The sequence below is a fragment of the Pleurodeles waltl genome, chromosome 6 (assembly GCF_031143425.1).
Source record: "Pleurodeles waltl isolate 20211129_DDA chromosome 6, aPleWal1.hap1.20221129, whole genome shotgun sequence".
NCBI classification, from domain to species: domain Eukaryota; kingdom Metazoa; phylum Chordata; class Amphibia; order Caudata; family Salamandridae; genus Pleurodeles; species Pleurodeles waltl.
The window spans coordinates 854,562,100-854,583,946 of NC_090445.1; the positions used below are offsets into that span (position 1 = coordinate 854,562,100).

The 21,847-nt window shown below is 42.2% G+C and overlaps 1 protein-coding gene across 9 annotated transcripts in view; it reads right to left on the minus strand.

The window, feature by feature from the left end:
* Positions 1 to 21,847, minus strand: part of LDB1 (LIM domain binding 1) — a 363,831-nt gene that overhangs the window by 125,417 nt on the left and 216,567 nt on the right. The gene's annotated exons all lie outside the window — the stretch shown is intronic.

Genomic DNA, 21,847 nt, shown 5'->3' on the forward strand with positions numbered 1-21,847 from the left:
AAGGTATGGCGATGTATAAAAAGAGGGCTAGTATCGCCAACTAATTAAATTGGGAGAGGGTTTTCTCTACAGCAGCTCTCGAATTCCTTACACATTTAAACGCAGTTCATACAGGGTGGAAAGGACAATTTATATGGCAATATTTCACTTCGATATAGACCTCATGGGTCTAGACCCACCTCACCTCGCACAGAAACTTATACCTTCCTGCCCAGCTAGAGTCTTGAGGGACAGCGATAAAGCTCTTCTCACGATTCCCCTAGTAAAGAAAACTAAAGCAGGTGGTAGAGCCTTCTCCTGTCTGGCTCCTGTCTACTGGAATATGCAATTCAAACTGGTTCTAACCAGCTCTCCTTCAGAAAAATGGTCAAGGCTACTCTGTTTTAATGTTGCTAACCCTTCCGCTTGCCTAGGAGCTACGAGATACCCCTCCCAGGGTGTGCACTGTAACAAATAAAATGACCATAACAATATCAATGCATATTCATGCTTGTATAGCAGTGTCCTTTAGGAACAGCTAATTTAAGGAGACGGTCTCAGTTTAAAAGAATCCCAAGCTTTGTCTATTTCTTGTTCAGGTTTGAAGTTTTGAACCTTAATGTAAACCTGCGAGACACGTGCATGAAAGAGGTCAGTTTCTTTTTGCAAAGAAGTAGTTCAGGTGTTCTATACTGCGAAACCCTGAACAATGATGAAACTACGCTCCTAAAGAACATAGAATTTAAAATGAAACTGGGCTGCCAAGCTTAAAAGAGGTCCAACTTTTAACACAATAAACATGTACATAAACAGTTGTTTTCTGCCAAATGCAAAATTGCACACAGACTATTTTGCTCCAAAAATTAAGTGCTTTTGCTCAAGACAAGTTAATTTATTGATTATAAATAACATTTATGTTAAAATGCCAGAACACCTAAAGAATAAAGACAAGGAATATGCTGCACAGATTGCCTATTATTGCATAATATTCTTTATAACTTGCATTCTCTTGAAGCATAATTTAGTTAACTCGCTCTTAATCTGGTCCTCCGTTGTTGCTGCGTTCCAGTCGCCCATGACCTACATCTCATTCGCATCCTGTTTACCTCAGCATCCTTCAATTGTATAATGTAATAACCTCAGATGCCGGACAGGCCTGATCTCGCAATATAACCTCACAAAATACAAATAAAAAATACCGTGAATCGGATTTAAGGAAGATTGAAGGAGAGGTGTAAAGGTTAGGTAACCACTCTGGAGTGCCTGGCCGGCCAGAAGCGCAGTGTACATTTTGTTGCCAAGAAAATAATGGTTTAGAAAAACAACTTAAAGCTGCTGTAAAGTTAGTTCACTTGTGGAACTAAATATGCTGTATATCACGGGTCTCCAAACTTTGCTGCAATAAGAGCTACTTATGTTTAAGGAAAGTGCTCCTGAGCTACAAATACTATTAGAGATGTGATAGTGACCACATAAGGCATGAATACATTAGTGGCCCTACTGTGCATTATTACCAGCAGTGATCATCCCAGTGCATCAGTCACGATTGCCAGCAGTAGTTCAAAAACCGCTATGCCAATGCAAAATGCCTCTACACAGGTAATGCATAACAGCTATATCTGCAGTGCCACTAGCAGCACGTTAGTAATAAGTGTCCCCAAAAAAGTTTGATTTTTGCCACTTAAACATCAGATTTAGATAAATTTTGGAACTGCAACCATTTTTTCCCCAAACATCAGCACAGGAGTTCTTAAAATATACAAATGTTCATCTCAAATACACACTTTTTAATTTTGGTATGCACATATTAATTCAACCAAGCAAAAGCTTCTAATTTATTTGACTGGACTGCACACAGGAGAGCTACTTACAGATAGCTGGAGAGCTCCCAGTAGCTCACAAGCTACTCGCTGGAGAAGCCGGCTGTGGATACAGCAGAAGCACCATTTGACAAGGTCAAATGATGTTTGGGAATGAAAGTGACCACACCGTTCTTCATCCATGCCATGCATACTAAAATATCACAGAGAAAGGCTATAGTCAGCAAGCACAACTCCTGTGGCTGCACAGACAGCTTCTGACCCTGCAATCACTCCGAACATTATTTAAAAGCAGTTAAACAATCACTCTTAGCCTGAAATCAACCAATTTCTTGTTTTGCAAACTCACGAAAGGTACCATCTTAAGTGTATTAATATAATAAAACCTTGTGTAAGTCTGGCCGGAAGCACCAATTGCTCTACCAATCTCACAGAAACATCAGAACAAGTGGTGGCAAAGCCAATAAGTCTGCCTGTAATGTGCCAAAGCATGTAAACAGACATATTTAAACAATGCAGTTTACATGCACTGCATGCAGAAATATTGTATATCACTTTAAAGTCTGTCCTATTGGCTTTGTCAATGCTGGAAATAGAAAGTAGCAAAAACTGATTGGTTTAGGCACAGACTTCACATAGGAGATAAAAACGCAAATGTGCAAACAGTGTGATGATTGTGTGTAATTTTCAGATGTACACCCTCATGCATTCCAATGGAAGTACTTCCTAGAATGAGACACCAAACAGCCAACATCATGAAGCAGGAGGGTAATCCTTCTATGGGTTGAGCCAATGCTGAATCCATAGTGTTGGTAACAATGTTTCGGGCAGACACAAGTGCCATCAAGCCAGATTTGGAAGAAAGACTCAAAAAGAAAGGCAGTGACTAATGACGAGTCAATTGAATTAATTTCAAAATTATCATATTCAAATACTTTACGCATCCAACTATTACTATTGGTGTCAAAATATAAACAAACTTCTTATTGACCAATTCTTGAATTACATATTTCTGTTCACCTGCTTGAAATGTAGCTATGCAAAATGTCATCTGCAAGTGTAGATACCTTGAACTGTAATAAAAGGTTTAGCAGACATCTGGTCTCGCCCCACTGGTTGAAACTGATATTGCGGACTAGCCATAAATACAGAGATTTGTCTGCAGTATTAAGTTTATGAGACGAGGTAGGAAAGGTGGCACGCGGCACGTGAGGGGTCACTATTCAAAATGCAGTCAGCATCCACAAACACACGAGCATTTGGCAGGTTGTTCCTTAATCTGGAAATGTAGATACTAACCCAGTAAAATGTAGGAGTAAATTCTTTTTCAGGGTGGAAAAGCGATGACAACATCCCCAGACCCACAAGTTCTACATATTATATAGTGTCTTGCATTTGGTTAACTGAGTTGGCCTGACTCAATACTGGCCCAGAAAACTGTAAGATCCCAAAAAAAGGCTTTACAACAAACAATAATGCTGGATCTTCTTAGTGTCATGGTTACTTCAAGATTGTTTAAGGAGGACAAAGGGGCATTGAATGCTTTTCCATTTTGTAATGTAAAACCATCACAGAGATGTCATATTTAATTGTAACCTAAAATGGACCACACCATCATTCGGCTTTCCACTGGTAAAAGCAAACGTTTTAACATAGCAGGATTAATGTAGTGTAATTAAAAGTAAAGCATTTTTATTGTTCATGTTATATAAAACCCTATTCAACACATACCAAAATGCATTAGATAAAAACTCCCCAATAGTAAAGTGTTGAGGAGAACAGATTGTCTTATCACAAAAGAAAGTAAGAAATTCACTAGTTGAGGGTTTCAAACTCTTGGTATATCGCAAAACAACCTACAAACCTCACCTGTGCCTGGCAAACATCAAAATCTACCTGTCCAAATAATGTACTTCCTAGATGACTATCAACTACCTCACATTTGCAAAGCAGTGACTTGATAAGGAAAACAAAGTAACTCTGAATCTTTGCCTTTTTACTTTCTGGTGTAGACATCCTCCAAATTGAGAATTGCATGACAGCAATGCTGCATTGTTAGAGCAAATCAAAGATATTTGAAGTGTCACTAACCTCTGCTTAATGTACATCCATTGATATAGGTGAACTTCTTTCTAATCCCGTGAGGACTTCAGAGATTTGTGCATTTCTCCTCAGTCTTGGGAATTCACCGCAGTGCTTGCCTCAGAAATGTGCAAGGCTGATCAGTGAATGAAGTCACCCATATAGTGGGTTTCAAGGAAAGGTGCACGTTAAGCATACATACCAACATTTTAGAAGAGAAAAGTGTGAGATTTCTAGAAAACATATCAGGAGAATGGGTTTTCCCCCCTCTGACTTCTACGGGGGCCTGAATTGAGTTGCTGTTACGTATAGATTTGCAAGTCTGCTGCTGCAGGATAGGATATTAGATACGCAAATGTATGTTTTTTCCCTTTTCTGTCAGGAGCACGGAGAAAGCGATAGAGAAGGCAGAGAGAGTGTGATGCAAGTGCTGTGCAGAAGCAGGTTACTGGCAGTGCACAGGCCCGGGCAGCTGAAGCCCGCAGAGGAATCGGGCGGCGGGAGACTAGCCTTGAGATCGGTAGGGTTGGCATGTATGGTTAAGGTAAACCATTTGAAGAGACTGCCTAGCCTTCCTGGGCTGCACCGTTTGTACGGACGCTGTAGGTGCCACAGCAGTCGCACGTGAACCGCCCTCTTTGCCTCTGCACAGGAACGAGACACCAGCAGGAAGAGGTGACAACATGAGCTAACAGTGTGATCTTACTCATAGTGCTTGCTGTAGGCTTAGCTGCCTCTTGGCCTTCTGAATCCAGCAGGACGCGGGAGCAAGGAGGTACCTAAAGCATTGTACATACAATTTCAGACCTTTCTTTACGGAATAGAAGTTTTCGCTTTCACTGATTTCAACATAAAAAGACTAGAGAGCTGTAATGATTACATAATAACTGTTCCTCTACAGTTCTCACTCTAACATGAGGAGTTGAAGGAAACGCATGGTTCCCTGATCTGCCAAGTCTCCATGCCGCGTACAAATGTAGTTTAATTCTTAACTCTGTGGTTTGTCACATACAGTCTCTCATCAAGGTGAAGCTGACAGAAAACTTCTTTTCAGTACCAAACCCAAAAACATCAACCAAGGGAAGCTCATTCATGAAAGTTGTTCAGCATTTTCCATGTACGCCACTCCACTGTGACATGACTGCCACACAGATCACATTAAGTGGTTGACAGCAGACCCCCCCCCCCCAATACACACTGTAGCTGTGCTGCGCGCCTTTTTTTTTCAAATCACATTTTATTGAAAGGTTTCAATACAACTACCAGTCTGTCCGTGTAGCCAGCTTATGCAGTGATGATTCACAATGCAAATGACTAGGGTTTTACATAAACAATCCCGGGACAGGTGGAGGGCACAACAACAGGACACCATCAGACCAGGTCAAACATAACACGTGTTATAATGAGCTACGGCAACGGTTCTGAACATTTTGACTTCTGTGAACCTTCACTGAATCATTACAGGAATAGAAGGACGCCCAACTGTGCCATTATTGAAAGCAGGGGACCCCAGGCCACTGCAATTTCTAGGATTTGAATCTCAAAACAAAAAACTCAAAAATATAGAAAAAAGTATACAGCAAAAAATTCAAATATTTTGTTTAATTTACAATCAAACATAAAGCACGTTTTACAATTTTGCCTTTTTTGTATGTACTTTATTCATCTTAATGTATTAATTTTACTATTTAATGTAAAACAGGTGCAAACCCCCTGAGTAGGCCTCACTGACACCCAGGGGTCGTTGGAGCACAGGGTAAGAGCCACTGATTTAGGGGTACGTCGTAATTCCCATCTGCATTATTCCCTAATCTTCCATTATCCTGACGATACCAGGTGGAATTAAGCTCTCTCATTCAAATGCAATGATATAACCAACCCCAGGAGCGGCAACTGACAGTGTCTTTAATGTGTGTGTGTTTGGGGGTCTTTAGCCATCAGACTTTTGAGCATACTTCACTACTGATCGTTTATTTGCATTAATGAACGTCACGCATAGGAAATGCACCTCGACTGATGAGACAATTAATAGAAGGCCTCCAGAAAGCAGAAGCATGTTAGGTGTGCAAACTTTCCACTATACGTATTTTGCCTGTATGTGTGAATAGCCCCAGCCTCCATCTGACCAATCCAGCATCAAGTTTTGGCATAATTAATGCCACCGATAATTTCATTCCAGAATGAACTCCACTCAGGGCAAGACCTGTATATCAGAAAACGTCATCATGTGCTGCATGATGCATATTTGTAGACAGGACCTATGCATGAAGAATCTAGGTAGATTGCATTGGTTCAAATCTACTGTCTCTGGATACTGTGACACAATGATGATACTATGTCTCAGTCCGGTGTGCAGTGTGCCAGTGACATCCAGGGGCATCCCAGATTTTAGAGTAATTTCTTCCCCTTACTTACCATCAACAAGGCATTGAAATGTCTAACGATCTCATGTCCAGGAGTCAATTATTTCAGGCTCACAATGTATTTGTACTGCACGTAACCAAGACAGCCAGATACAAATAGCTAACACAGAAAAGTGATCCCTGTTACATCTATTATCCCAGAGAGTAGAAAACATAGCACCACTGGTGAGGCATGTATGGAGTTCACCTGGAAGGGGACACACATGCACACCCACCCGGCCTTGCTTGGTTAAGCTTTGGTGAGGCTGCTGCTAGTGTCCCCAACGTGGCACTGCTGTTACACCTACAAACTTCAACACCAGGGCAGTCATGGATGTATGGTAGATGCTCTCAGTGCACTTTACACAGTAGCTTTTCTTTTACTGGTCCTCTCTCGCTGTGCAAGCGCTTTGGTGCATTTTCATACCAACCCTAAAAACACTACCTCATTATATTACAACTGCATTCTATGCACTACTGCATGACGAAAGTAAGGTGATACCGGTTGTGGTGGAAGCCATACGTTTTTAGGTCTGGGCTTTAAAAGTGCAGATGTCAAAAAGACCTACTGCTAACAGTATACATGGTGTCAGGTTTTGGGTTCGCCCCTTACAGCCATGGGCTTTCTTCGATAAACCCCTTTCAGCCACTGACTAAGACTTTGTTAAACATGCCTTGTCTCAACACAGTGGATGAATATCTTGCTTAATGCTGTTGGCTGTTTGTGTAAAGCCTTCCACCTCAACAGGTGCTCCTTTTACAAAAGATGGAAATTTGGTAGTTTGGTACCATTGCTGTTAACTGATGGGAACCAGGACTAGATTTAATAGAATGTCTTTAGTTATTATGAAACCCTCCGATAAATTTGTGTGCAACCAATACCCAAGAGGGATGTTTGAATTCCCAACTTCCAAATGGCTCCCCCAAGAAGTTCAGATGAACCCAAGGCTTATTCTCTAGGGCTACAACATCACCATGGGAGGCCCTCCATTACTGATTGGCTCAACTCTTTAAAAAATAAAAAAAAATAAAAAAAGACACAAACTGGTGAAGCCGCTTATCCGTGGAGGAGGCAACACTGTGGAAGTCCAGCCTTGGACACGTAAGAATTGGCAACCACCAGGAATTCTGAAGAGCACCATATACCTGGTCTTTCCTGCTATAAAATTCACAAGATGCATATGATGGCCTATGCACGATGGGGAGTAGCTATGTACAAATGTGTATTTTCTCATGCTTCATGGCACTCCACGTGTATGTACAGTGACGTACAATGTAGTATCTTTGAAGCTCACACACCACATATAGTACATTCAACACCCCTGCACCCACATACACCACGCATACCTCCAGCAAACCGATGCAAATCGAACCACTTTGCAGACTCAGACGGGGAGTGAAGAGCTGTGCAAACACTGCAATGGAATAGAATAAAGTCAACCCCCGGTCCACTCCTCACAATGACTAGCTCCAAGGCTATATCTGCATAGAATAAGTAGCTAGAAAGGCTAGTGGAATGTGGGCATCTCTGCGAGTTGTTGCTAAAGGGGGAAGATGCATTCGGGACAGCACCTTGGAGAGGAGTGCAGAGTATCAGCATGTCTGGCCATGGTGAACGGTCTGCATCGCAAGTCAGAAGAGCGAGGTTATCCCTGCGACTGTTGGCGTTACGGTCTGCACATCAAAAGACAGAGTGGTCCGTGGTGTGCAACGGCGCAGAGCACAGGGGATGGATACAGGAAGGAGGCAACTTCAATAATAAATCTCAAGGGTTCTTAGCAGACGCGGGCACAACAGGAAAGCGTGCCAAAGGGGCGAGCTCCACTCTTTGAAAGGACTCCATATGAATAGATCGGGTTTTGCTTCAAAGGCGAGTAGTTACTCAAATAATACACACTTAAACTGTAATGTAAAACCTGCACACTTCTGGTATAAGGCCGATCACCCTTTATAGATGTAATCTCATTTTGGAACGCTTGGCGTACCACGTCACTTGACTATTTTAGGGGATTTTTTTTGTTGTAGTTTCATATAGCGCAAATTCGACCGGGGGGTATTAGAGCGCTTTAAATGAGGGCCAGATACATTTAAACAATGAGTGTTATATGAAAGGGCCGGCAGATAATCCCAAAGAGCAGACAGAACCTAGTAAAACAGGCAAGAACTATAATGCGCCGAAAAACTAGGAGACAGGAGCAACGCATGAACTGTGTCTGCACTTGCTACTGCAGGGTAAGATGAGTGGGTGGGAGGCGCGGAAAATACAAACACATGGCACCTCCCCGCCCCCACAGCCGGGCCTGCAGTCTCACAAGGAAACAGAGGCACGCCATCTGTTACCGAGGGAAGACCTGGATGGCTGAACGTGGTCAGGCCACAAGAGGCGCGCCCGCGGCCACCACACAAACACAGACAAGCGCCGGAAGTCTATGGCCTCGGCGTGCCTCGGCCCACGCTTTCTACTGGGCATGCCATAATGAGCAATAGCGGAGAAACAGATACTGGGACCGTGGGATAGGTTTGTTTTCGTTTGCATTGCACTTTGTTTCGGTACTGCCTGTTTTCGAGCCTACTAGGCTGGCACCCTCTGTCCAAAGGAGCTGGAGCCTTGAAAGCCCCCACAGTTTGAAAGCTGAACTAAAATTCACAGGCAGCCACAGAAAACGGAGGCACTAACCATATTCACACTGAACCTTTACTCTGCACAAAGCCTTCATGTTTTCCCGCTCAATGTCTGGATTGATACCCAAGAACTTGGAACAACATAACCTTGTACATCAGGCAAGATCATTCGTTTAAATCCACTCCCTCCCTCTGCACTCCATGGGTAGAGCCTTTTACCACTGGAAGTAGGAACGAGAACGAAGGATTGACCATGAGACGAAAAGTGAAGCATGTAGGGCTGAAATAGAAGGCAGCAAGTTCCTTGTGCGCAGTACAAACTCTCTTAAACAACATCCTTGGTCATAGGAGCAGGAGCTGGGCCAAAAGCCAGTGAACACCAAAAGGAGGTTCAGGTCTAACCAAGGGTGATTGCTCAGAACCAGCACCCCAGTTTTATCGGCATTTAAATTAAAAAGTTATTGGCCATCGCTCATGTGACTAAAGTATAAGAGAAATGTCAGAGATGCTGCCTTTTGTTGTGTTAGTAATTAAATATCAACACTGTAGTTAAAAAGTAAATCTAAAAGAAAACATTAAAGCAAATTAAGTAGTTAGGTAAAATGTAAAGTGTTCCACAAAGCACATATTAATAAAATCAATCAATCAATGGGCAGTTAACTTTTAAAAATAAAAAGTTCAATTGACACTTAACTAAACATACAAACAGTGGCAAAGCCAATATATCACGACTATGCACGAGCTACTGGCTTTGCCAATTTGATTTAGCCATGTTGTGCACACCTTGGCAGCTGTTGAGCATAGCTAAAAGTGTTGTAAAGGAGGGTGGCGTGGAGTGTCGTAAAGTAGCGTCATAGAGTAAAGTGGGGTGTTATGGATTGGTGTAGAGTGGTGTGGAGTAGAGGTGAATAACGTGGAATGGCATGGAGGTGGGGCATAGTGTTAGAGTGTCATGGAGGGAGTAGAGTTGTAGAGTTGAGTGCTGTAGAGTGTCAGAGTAGAGTTGCTGAGTGGAATAAAGCAAAATGGAGTGGCGTATAGGGTGCTGCATAGAGTGGAGTTGAGTGCTGTATAGTGGAGTGGTGTAAAGTGAGTAGACTGTCATGGAGTGTAGTGTAGTAGAGTGGAATGGTATAGAGTGGAGTGGCATGGGGTGGCATAGAGTGGAGTACTGGAGTGACGTGGAGTGGAGTAGAAAGTTGTAGAACAGAGTGGAGTAAAGTGCATTGAGTGGCATACGGTGAGTTGATAAGAGCACTGTAGAGTGGAGTAGTATCGTAGAGTGGTGTGGCAGAGTGTGGAGCAGAGTGTCATACAGTGAAGTAGAATTTAAAGGAGTAAAGGGTCAGAGTGGAGTGCTGCGGAGTGGCCTAGAGTGAAGAGGTGTAAAGTACAGTGGTGCATATTAGATTGGCATAGAGTGTAATGGCTTAGAGTGCACTGGTTTTGAGTAAAGTAGTTTGGAGTGCATTGGCATAGAATGCAGGGATGTAGAATAAGTAGAGCAGTGTAGAATTGTGGTGCAGAGTAGAGTGGAGTGGCGTAGAGTGCAATGGCAGAGTGAGTGGCCAAGGGTGGAGTAGGGTGGTGTAGAGTGCAGTGGCGTAGAGAGGATTGTTTCAGAGTAGAATGAAGTTGTGCAGGGTAAAATGGAGTAGTGCAGAATAGAGTGCAGAGGTGAAGTGTATTCACGCAGGGTGCAGTGGTGTAGAGTAAATTACAGTGGCATACAGTGTAGTGGCGTAAAGTGCACTGGAGTAGAATGCAATGGAAGAGCGCAGTGGGGCAGAGTAGCGAAGAGTTCACTGGCAGAGAGTGAAGTCTTGCAGAATAGTGTGTCTTAGAGTGCAGTGATGCATTGGCATGGACTGGAGTGGGGTAGAGTGCTGCAGACAGCAGTGGCATACAGTGCAGTAGAGTGGAGTGGCTTACAGTGCAGTGACGAATAGCAGAAAGTGGCGTGGAGTGGCAAAGTGTGCAGTGGTGTAGAGTGTTGCAGTGTACAGAATACTGGTGTAAAGTGCAGTGGTGCAGAGTAGTTGGCATAGAGTGCATTGGTTTTGAGTACAGTGGTGTAGAGTACATTGGGTAGAGTGCAGTGGTTTATGGTGGACTGGCATAGAGCATAGTGGCGTAGAGTGGTGCAGAAAAAGTGACACCGTTAAGCCAAATCTCTTGCCCTTCCATTTCTAAGAGAGTTCACAATATAAACATAAATCAAAGGATTTGGGGGGCTAGCAGTCCAATTTGGACTTGGTAAGGCGCTGCTCAATTGAAACTCAGAACACAGCAATATACACAAATCAAATACCAACCACTGGTTTTGTTTAAAAAAGAAAAGAACTCTATAGTCTATACTTAAACATGGACCCCTGTACTAGGCTTTTCTATTACATTTGCCAGCATTCACAATGTAAAACCCCTTCATATTGCATTTGGAGGGATGTGGAATCCCCAGAACATATTGTTTGGGATCTAGGGCAAGATGTTTTCATGTTTATTTTGTCCTTTGGGCAGGTAGCCCCAACCAACTGTAGCACAAACCCCTTGGCTGCCAGTTTACGGTACCACATTATGGATCAGGGAAGGGCATTTTCTGCAGCTAGGGTAGCATCTGTGTCCACAAGTTAATGCAGTTCAAACTTGTATTTATGGTCCATTAATGCAGAGCCTTTAATATTATGGTGAGATCTCTAAGGAAATATAAGCTCAGACAGTGCTGCCGGTGTTGGTCCCAGTATATAAGTGTGTACACACGTTTACAAAGTTTAACAATATTTGGTTACGTATAATGCTCCCAGAATGCGCTCCGATTAGATGCAAATATTTGCAGAACCATAAAGGCAAGGTTGATGAGTCTGTGCTTTGAAAACAAATGTTCTCAAAAAAATGCAACTAGCAAAAACCCTTTTTCTAAACTACTGTGAAACAATCTCTTTCAAGCATCATCTACTAAAATGTGTTCCCAAAAAATATTTGTAATGGAAAACTCGGCGCAATCAGTTTCAACAAGATTGTGGGAAACATGAAAATAAACAATTATTGGCAAATCCAATTGGTATGACATTGGTGATACGCCTTTTGGTTTTGACAACGTGCGTCTTGTTTTGACATGGTTTTTGTAAAACTTTATTATTGTAAGAGCGGCCAGACCCACACCATTTTGACAAACATTGGCAAAAAGCAATAATATATTTTGGTCTCAAAAAAGCATACATTGCCACAGTAGTCTCTGGCACACAAAAAAAACTACTTTGTGAACCGATATGCTTTTTGTGAAAGAGCAGAATACCCACAGTAAAGCAAGTCTATAGAGAGAAAGAAAAAGAGGGACAGAATTTTAAAAACAAAAGATACTGGCTACCACAAGATCCACTCCTTAAATAAAGTCACAAAAGTGCACCTATGATATATTGCATTAGTGCAGACTTACTGCCTTTATGAATACACAACAATTTACAGAAGTAGGCCAAGAAATCAAACTTCTAGAAAGTATCTGAGAACAGCGTTTCTGTACAAGCAAATATGCATGTGAAAATCTGTTAAAAGTTTACAGGTTCACTTTCCCTCCAACCACTTTTTTTACCCAACTGTGGAAGAAGTTTTATTTCTGCCCTTTCTCAGTATGGAAAAAGATTAGAGAGGGGCTGGGGAAAACCCCTAAAACATGCAAGTTGGTAGGTTTGCACGGACTCCAAAGCACATTACAACCCTTGAACTATTGCTTAATGCTACCTCCAGTCCCAGTTTGTAAATCTGCGGAAAGGTGGCACAATGCTGGAATTGACAGAATTCAAACCCTACTACAGTATGAGCCCTGGCATATTGTCACATCTCTTATATAATCAGATTGCTGCAATAATTTATTATCACAGTGTGTGGCACCAAAGAGACAAATTGAGTTTTTTAAGGCACAGGTAGATTTATGAAGCAACCTGTCCCATGCGCAAGTAGACGTTTTATTAAATTCAACACCCCTGATTTGTCAGAGTTCATAAACTAAAACCTAAAGCAAAAGCTATTCCTACTGCATATCTCAGAGGGTTCACAATGTAAACTGCTAGCTATCGTATTATAAAAGAAGTTCACAATGTAAAGCCCCGTCCCTAGGTTTTTGATAATCAGTCCAAAGTAAAACCTATTCTTGTATTGCTTGTCAGACTTCACAATGAGAAACACATTCCTACATTATTAGTCATTGGTTACACGATCACAAAGACTCCTCCTACTTAATTTGACAAGCGACCTGGGTTGGAAAACACTGGTCTACAGGCGTTAACACTAATAAAAATCCACCAATAAAATCCTTGTGACTTTAATATGCGCGTTTCACAATAATTCAGGCCTGGCATCTTTGTCATAACTTCATAAAAATAGGTCAGACCAACAACACTTGACGTTAAGTTTTCCCAAAGAGCCAATCAAGCCAACACTCCTGATCATAGGCTTTTTACCATAGCCAACGCAGACCTTTTTTCTTGAGCATTTCTGTTCATTACAAGCACTCCTTTCAGTGCAAGCACATAACTTGCCGAGTACACCTTCTGCTAACTACACCTTCTGCCTCAGACGACAGGTGAGTCAGTGTAGCAGATGGCCCTTCCACCAGCACCATCATAAACCTTGTGTGCCAGAGCGTGTGCTTTCATGAAAAAGTGGAATGCAAAAAATAAAACAAAAATAACCATTAAAAGTCTTCTCTTCAGCTATACCCCATCAAAAATATTCCTACTGCTGTTCTTTCACAAGCAGGTTGGATGTGGCAGGGAGCAACACAGCATGCAGGCAGATACTTGTGGACGGGGGAAGCAGCAGACAAGGACGCGAGTTAGAAAAACATGCACTTCTATGGAGTGCTTAATGAAGAAGAAATATGTAATTCCCTAAATGCAAGTACTGTAGGGATACAAGTCAGCCAATCAAAAGGATCGTAATTTGGCTTTGCTTTAAGAAAGGGACAACACAAGAAGAGGAATACAAGAAACTGAATATGCAAGAAAGAAAATGAGAGTGAGAAAGCCCCCCATTGGTAATCAACGAGCGGGCTAGAAGCCCAGTTTAAGTTCACAATAGGTCTTTTGCAACCAGAAAGCTTACCCTGTCTGGTGGGAGAACCAAGAAAGGAACTACTCATTCTCTCACATTTATTAAGGGAGTAACAGTTGTGTCAGAGGGTAAATGCTAATTTTCAACAGCTAATGGGCAAAGGTCAGATGTGAAGTAAGTCTTGTTCAAAGAAAGTTGGTCCTCATACACTTCCGAATCTCAGCAAAAGTTGCCAGTGAAAGGTTTAAGTATTACTCAGGGATTGTTCAAAACAACTTTCATATTATCAGCATAGTTATGAAATTAGACACAGCTGTAGCAGAACCGTATGGAATGCCCACAATATATAAAGCCAATGGTAATCCACAGGAACCTTGAGGGACTTGCGAATATCACCAAAACCAGGTCTAAAGGTTCCATCTAAACCAGCTATCATTTTTATGTAAATCATGCTTTTGCTATTTCTGGCACCTCTAATATCTATCTCCACATTAAAGAAAAGATGATGATCAAGGATTAGCAATTGTGTTTGACTGCTGAAGAAAGATTCAGCAGCATCTGCATGGCAGCTGTCATATCATCACAAAGATGTAGAACACTGTCTCCCTACATCTACTATGCCAAACTGAATTTTTAGGAATTTCTTGATCAAGTTTGGCAAGATAACAGGTACTCGATTTTGATCCTTTATAATCCGTTTGAACTTGAACAAGTCATTTTTTAAATTCGTACCACTGCACTTAATGCTGAAATGTATTATTCTATCTGGTTGTGACTAATTTTCTCCAGATTCTCACCAATAAAGCTTAATACCGATTGAATCTATTCTTCCTCTTCTACTGTTAGCTATTCATTCCTAAAGTTTAACCATTAAATTTACATGTGATTAATGGAGTGATCCTGTTTACTTTTACAAATCTTCTCGAAATGCTCCACTGTTAATCTAAGTCCTTATTGGAGGTCTTTCTATCCTAGTTAAGCCGAGAAGCGATCTATTTAAGGATCCAACATCTACTATCCCTCACTTTCATAGTGATAGTTAATACTTTATTGGGTAGTGATGTAACAGTAACTAAGTTAAAGTTGGTTTCACAGCAATCTAAGTCACTAAAAATTGCATATTCATATTTCTATGCTCAATATCATAAGGCAGTAAGAATTTTGTGCATGGGCGTGTGATTCCATTACACCCCATTGAGGGTTTTTAGGGTGCTAGTACGGCAAAGAGGAATTTACAGCATGGAAGATTCAAACAACTCCTCCCCAAGTCTAGATTTAGGGACACAGTTCCCATCATTGACACTGTATTACAAAATCAAGATCAGTATTCGTGGTGGCTTATAACCACCACTCCACACAAGGGTGTGGTTAATCCTGCACCTACTAATCCCACAACTTGCACCTAGTCAGCAGCTGCTAGGAGGTGTGCTCCACTTGGACATCAGAATTTATTACTGTCATTACGTCCTTAAAAATGGTGCTCAAATCCTAAATATTATTTTCTAATCTTTCAGCATCAAAAAAGCACTGCAGCTCCTCAAGCCTACTAAAACCTGTACATGTATACCACAGGTGCCTGTCACAGTCTCATATGTATTTGCAGTTCATGGTAATAAGTAGGGGTCTATTAAGAGCCCAGACTGTCAGCTCTGGGGGGCATGTCATGTTTGCCCTGTATCACTGTTGCAGGTGCATGCCACATTTGTTCTGCCTTACAGAGGGTGGAGCACATAATGTTTACCCTTTCTCACTACTGTAAAGGCATGCTTTATTTGCCCTGCCTTAAAGCTGGATGGTAATCGGGGGAATCATGTAGTTCTTCTGCCTAACTCAGAGCATAGAAAAACTAGTCTAGTTCATAGGCTGTGGACACATGTCATGTTAGCGCAAGTCCCAGTGGTGCTTTGCCATGGCAGTAATGGGCGTGTTGCTTCCTATGAAATAGTTCCAGTAGTAGAAAAGGCTGGATTCACTGTAACATAAATGGCACAAGCATGGTGCAGATCTATGTTTACAGACCGAAGGATGATGGCCTAAAGTTCCACAAAGATACTTTAATCTGTCAAAATGGCTGCTAAAACTACTTAATAGCTTTAATACTTCAACACCTGACATCTGGACTTTAGTCCTGTACCGAACCAAGAACTTAAAACAGGGGGAAGCATTAAGTTCATCTTCTGGGACATTCTTTGGCTACAGCAGTGACCTCTGCGGGAGCATAAATGTGATATTGAGAAACTGTCCTGTCATGTTGTGTCTTTGCAGTGATTTCATGAGCCATGAAGCTGTACAAACCCTGGCTCCTGAATGTAGGCTAGACAAGGGTAACATTCAAGAACATTGTTTTTGTTAGCTTCCCCTTTGTTTTCCAGAACTGAAAGAACAGATCGATAAGAAGTAGATCAGAAAGAAAGATAACAGCATATACTGAAACGCAGACTGTCTCCACACCGTGAGGATGTATTCATGCTTTGCTAAGAGTCCCGTTTGTAGCTTCACTTACGAAACCAACTGCCTGCACACACTTCTGACTCAGCTATTTCAATATATGTCAATATAGTTCTCAAACAGCGTGTAAAGCTTGCACCAGCTGCGCCTGGCAGAGTATACTCTGAGGCTGATCGTTTGCGGTCTCTCAAGCTCAAGCATAAACATACCTCCACAACTAGGTTTGACTGCGGTCTCTCATTAACAGCAAGTGCACCGGAGTTGTGCTTTCACAGCTCACAAGAGGTCTTTGGCAGGGTGCTAGCCCAGCCCATCGCGGGCAAGTGCCGGCCTTTCTGACTTCCGTATTAAATGTGAGGCGGCCTCTTCACATAGGCGTTTTGAATTAGATAACACATTACTCCAATACTCCATACAACTGCGGCTCTGTCTGCGCCAAGTAATGCAGCCAGATTCCAAACAAAGCCATGCTAATGGCTTCACCATCTTGATCAGCCTTCAGTCAGTTTATTTTTATTATTTGTTTATGTAAGCCTGACAATTAATTGCGTATCTTTTGTTACTGACTTTTATTACCAAATGTAATAACTGTTCAAATAATCGAGGAAGCAGAGACTGGCTACTCTTGCCAAATCTCAAACTGAACTTTGTGTCGGCCAGCTTCGGTGAAATTGTCCATTCAAGAATTGATCGCTTCCTGAAGTCGCTACTGCCTATAGTCATTTAGTTACCTTTTTCCCTGCCCAAAAAAGTCAACTTGTGTCACAGTTTGCTTGTTTACTGTATAATGACAGGTTTTATATTCTTTCTCTTTTTCACTTTGAGTACCACGGCTTGCTTCAGGTGCCGCTCTGCATCCAAGGCAAGAACATTCTAAACAACTAGCAAGCACCATCCCTCCAATACTGCTCTCTCATGGGCACGCGGCTTAAAGCACTGTGCTTAGTCCAACAGGCAATAGGTATAAATATTTTATAGTGAACATGTTAGAGGGCATTATGAGTGAAGTTACATTGCTGCTGTCATCTCCAAGTGTGGGCCTTCACTTTATACTTTAAGACTCATTTTATTTTGTTATGTTGGTTCCTCCAAAGGAAACCTGTACTTAATCAGAGTGTGCGTTTTGCAAGCAGCAACTGCATAGTGTGCATCTGCCACTAGTAAGGCCTAGCATTGCTGCGAACCAACAGCACACAAGTCAAACCTCTTGTACGGAGATGGACACTCTCTAGAATAAATGTACTTCCACTACAATGCTCAGTACCTGCAGGCTGCTGTGGTTGAAATGAAGAACCTTAAAGCAAGCTGGCCAAAATGCGCATTAGTGCAGCACTGTTGAAACGAGGAAATCCAGTGCATTATGAAGGTTAGGACGACAGTGCATACTGCAGGAGCCTTGTAGTCGCTGGACGTGTATTATTTCATAAATGTAGAGACTGGACAAAATGTGCCTTACTAAGGTAATTAAGCATTTTTCATATTTTATATACATAATTTAGAGCAGTGTGTCCTGGTAATATGTACACATAGCTACTACTATGGATTATGGGTACTCCCGCAAGGGTCAGGTGTTAGCGCATTAATTGACCGATATTGCACTAGTTTCCCTAGAATTAGCTTTGAACATCATGGTAATGTAAATGATGTGTTTGACCAAATGTGCTTTGAGTTTTTTTTTTTTTGTGCAATTTTTAAATCAAAATAATTGGTAGGCGCGCTCCTCTCTTCGGTTGCGTTTAAAACGCATCCTTTTTAAATTTGCATTTATATAGCACTTAGAACCTCTGACAAGGATATCACTTCAGTGTAAAATTCAAAACTTTGCTACAATTGTACCTAAAAATTCGTAGAATCAGACAAAACCACTCTCATCCTTTACAAAAGTAGCTGGATAACCCAAGAAGTTTTGATCAGTTTCACTGTCCCCCTGAAACTAAAAATAAACCAGCTGCCTTCCCACTAAAGTTAGCCTAACCAACGCAAAATAGAATGCCCAAACTACCAAGGGGATGGAGGGTGTGAAAAGACCTCCAACCTTCCTACCAATAGGAGTGAACGATCCGTCAAGAAAGTGCTAAAAGCTTCTCCTACCTAAACCTGAGAAATAAACCCCAGCGAATCGGTGTACCTGCCTAAACCCACTTATCACCTCATCCCACATTGAAGGCCAGCACCAGACGCCTGAAGCCTGCAGGGGAAGAAGATGCTTCGCTTCACTCCCCCAGCCCCCTCCCTGTGTACCCCATGTCAAGGCACTACCGGGATGCCTACGCCTAAAATTGAAAATCCTCGAGATCCAATCCCGTTCACAAGGGCACTTTAAGCTTCAGACATGTTGAAGTCATACATACTTGTACAATTGTGAATCTAGCCATATTTGTAATCTATTCTTAACAGGGGTATGGCTGTCAGTTTTGCTGTGTGTTAGCACTTTTAATAGATACTATTACCTCATATAATGGTACTCTTTTAAATGACCACAGAAATGTTCAAATATAAGTCACCTGAAATATCAATGTGGTGAGAATATTAACTGACTGAGCTCCCTTAACAACTCTATTTGGTGTCTATGCATGCACACAAGTGGGTAGGTCTGTTCATTGAGTCAGGGCTTTTGCTGTGTTCGATCTATTGAATGTAGGGTTTAATGTCCTAGGAAACTATAAGTGTTAATGAATTTGCTACAGATGACCCAGTAAAACCTGAAGCTTCCACCCCTGACAAGACAGCAGAGTGCAGGGTGGAATTGGGCAGTCTTTACAAAGATCTGTAGGTAACTTTTAAGGCATGACTCACTAGCCCTGAAGTTATTACCTAAACTTTTATTCTTCTGAGCTGGATTAATGAGAGAGGCGCTGCTATTATAACCCAGGTACCTGGCTTACATGGACATCTCATGGTTACCTAGCAACAACTCATCAGCGGCTCATAACATATGCGTGGCAACAAGGGGTCACTGACTTGCGACGGAGCTTCTCCAGTTCCCAAGTAAAGCCGTCCCTCCCAGCCTGCAAGTCTCTGTTTCCCGACAGAATCATAAACAGACTGATGGGGGTGTGGGGAATTTAATCAATTTTGAACACACATAAGTAAATACAGCAATGTGGCTCAGATGGCGGGAATGATGCAGGTCCACCCAGCCTTTTGGAAGATTGCAAAACATAAGTAAGACTTTGCATCAACTTCCAGATTTCAACTAAAACCTACTCAACCCGCATACCTCAAGAAATGGTTGTCTTCATAGTATTAATAAAAATGCTTTTCTGGCATGACAATGAATGGTTGCAGATTGACAATGAAAGATTTCAGCATGGACTTGGGGGTGAGAATAAAGTGGGTAAGGACAAAGGGAGGGCAGGAATGAGTCACTGGGAACCAGCACCAAAGCTGTGCAGAGGTCTCAAGTTAGTAGGTATTAAATAGACCAAGGATAATATCTGTATTGGCACTTATAATTAAGCGATAATCGTGCTCATTAAGCGGTTCCCACCACGTCTCCCTTAATTCTGTGGCCGCATGCATATTCCCACTCCCTCTCGGAGTTACCGGGTGGGTCCATAATCCAGCAGGTTGGTCAGCTCCTTCATGAAGCACGTGTTCACTACCGCCTCTTAGCACGGCAACTCCTCAGAAGTATGTAATAGATGCTGCCCATACTCCTCAATGTGAAGTCATTTTTATTTCTAAACAAGAAAACGTTCACTCCTGTGGCCCTTACAAAAGCGTCCCTTGCTTTAATGCAGCATTTTAGATGTGTGCCTGATGAGAAGCTATTGTACTTTTAAGTCAAAAAGCTGTACTTTCGTAATGGAGCGCATTCCTTTCTTAAGGCGCAGAAATTACTACAGTGCACAACGCCATGTTTCAGAGGCACTTGGAGAATAGAGTGCACTTTCTTTTTCTCCTACTGACTGGAATAATTACACTCTTTGGATGTGGAAATGGCGTCAAGGACTAGTTTGCCATAATTATGCTTGGGAATATTTTTGCAGCAGTCTGAGGGGAAATGAGAGAACTTGCAGGTAGAAAATGATCCCACGCACTATAGGTAAGGTCGGAAGGCCCTCATTTCTCCTACGACGTATCTACGGAGGTAACTCCCAACCAGATCAGCTCCAGACAGGTTTGGACAGCAGGTCACAAGAACGGAACCCTTCTGCAGAAAAAACCCTTACCTACTCTAAACCACACTTACTCATTGGGTCAGGGTCTGTCCACAAACATGCTCCAAGGTGCACCCTCTTCACGGTCAAACCCACAAACACAGACCAACTGTCCTCCAAGGTGATGTATGTGCTTTAGAAAAAGCATTGGCAATGCCAATAGGCCTTGCCGACCACTGGCGTTGCCAATCATTTTTAACAATGCTGTGCAACAGCAGCAAAACAGCAGAAAGAAAAATGAAAAAAGCCACACTAAGACAGCCTCTCTGATGGCCACATCTTTTCAGAGGCAAGCACGTGTGACCTATGCACACTCATGCATTTTAATACATGGGAGCACCTAGGGACTGACATGGGCTCTATTTTTTCCATTTATCAATCCAAGATGTCTGGTGCCACTCCGATTGGTAAAATAAAAAAAATAAAAACATGGCACTAAAGTGCATTTAGCACTGAGGAGGGATGAAGGAGTAACCACCGGTTGGGGAAGCAGTGTTTGAGGAGAAGCAACACACAGTTGCTTGTTTGAACGACGTATTTCTGTTGGAGGAAGTGTGCTTTGGGGGTAGGTTAGTTTGTGCAAGTCTAGTTGGAGAGAGGTAGTTGAGCCATCGGAAAACATTGAGAAATGGCCCCTGATCTCACCCTACGTGTTCTGATGACGGGGAAAAAAGGCACCCTTATGTAGAGGTGAACATTTCTAGACTTGGTGTCTAAACACTACGGGACAATGAAACTCACTAGACTGGGAGAGAGGTTGCAAGAAGATTTAAAGTTTAAAAAAAAAACAACAACAACAAAAAAAACACAGTGTAGTGAGGGTTAAAAACTATAGGCATAGCAGCCGTAGCATGACCGTCTTTATAGTCCCCCTGTGCCGCCAGAGGGCTCCACTTGATTCATTTGGTCTTCGCTCAGGAGGAGTGCATTACATTCTCTGCTGATGTACAAATGTTCAGGAGCTAATGGTCCTAAACATACATTTGTGGACTGGGCACACTTAAGCCGTTTAGTGGTGTAGAACGTTTTCTTGAAAGTCTCATGTAACTAAAACTCTTTAGGACTTTTTAAGACATGGTGTTTAATATTTCACGTCCTCAAAAGAACATAAAACCGTATTCACACTAGTCTTACATGAATCAACACGGGACAGGTGAGAAATATGCCAGCAGGAGTGTGGTAGATGGGACCACAATCTGCAGGTGTTATGGAAGCATGCAGCAGGGTGAGGATGATGCACCCCTACAGTCTGGTCTTTGGGGTTCACTCTACCTTGCAACTAACA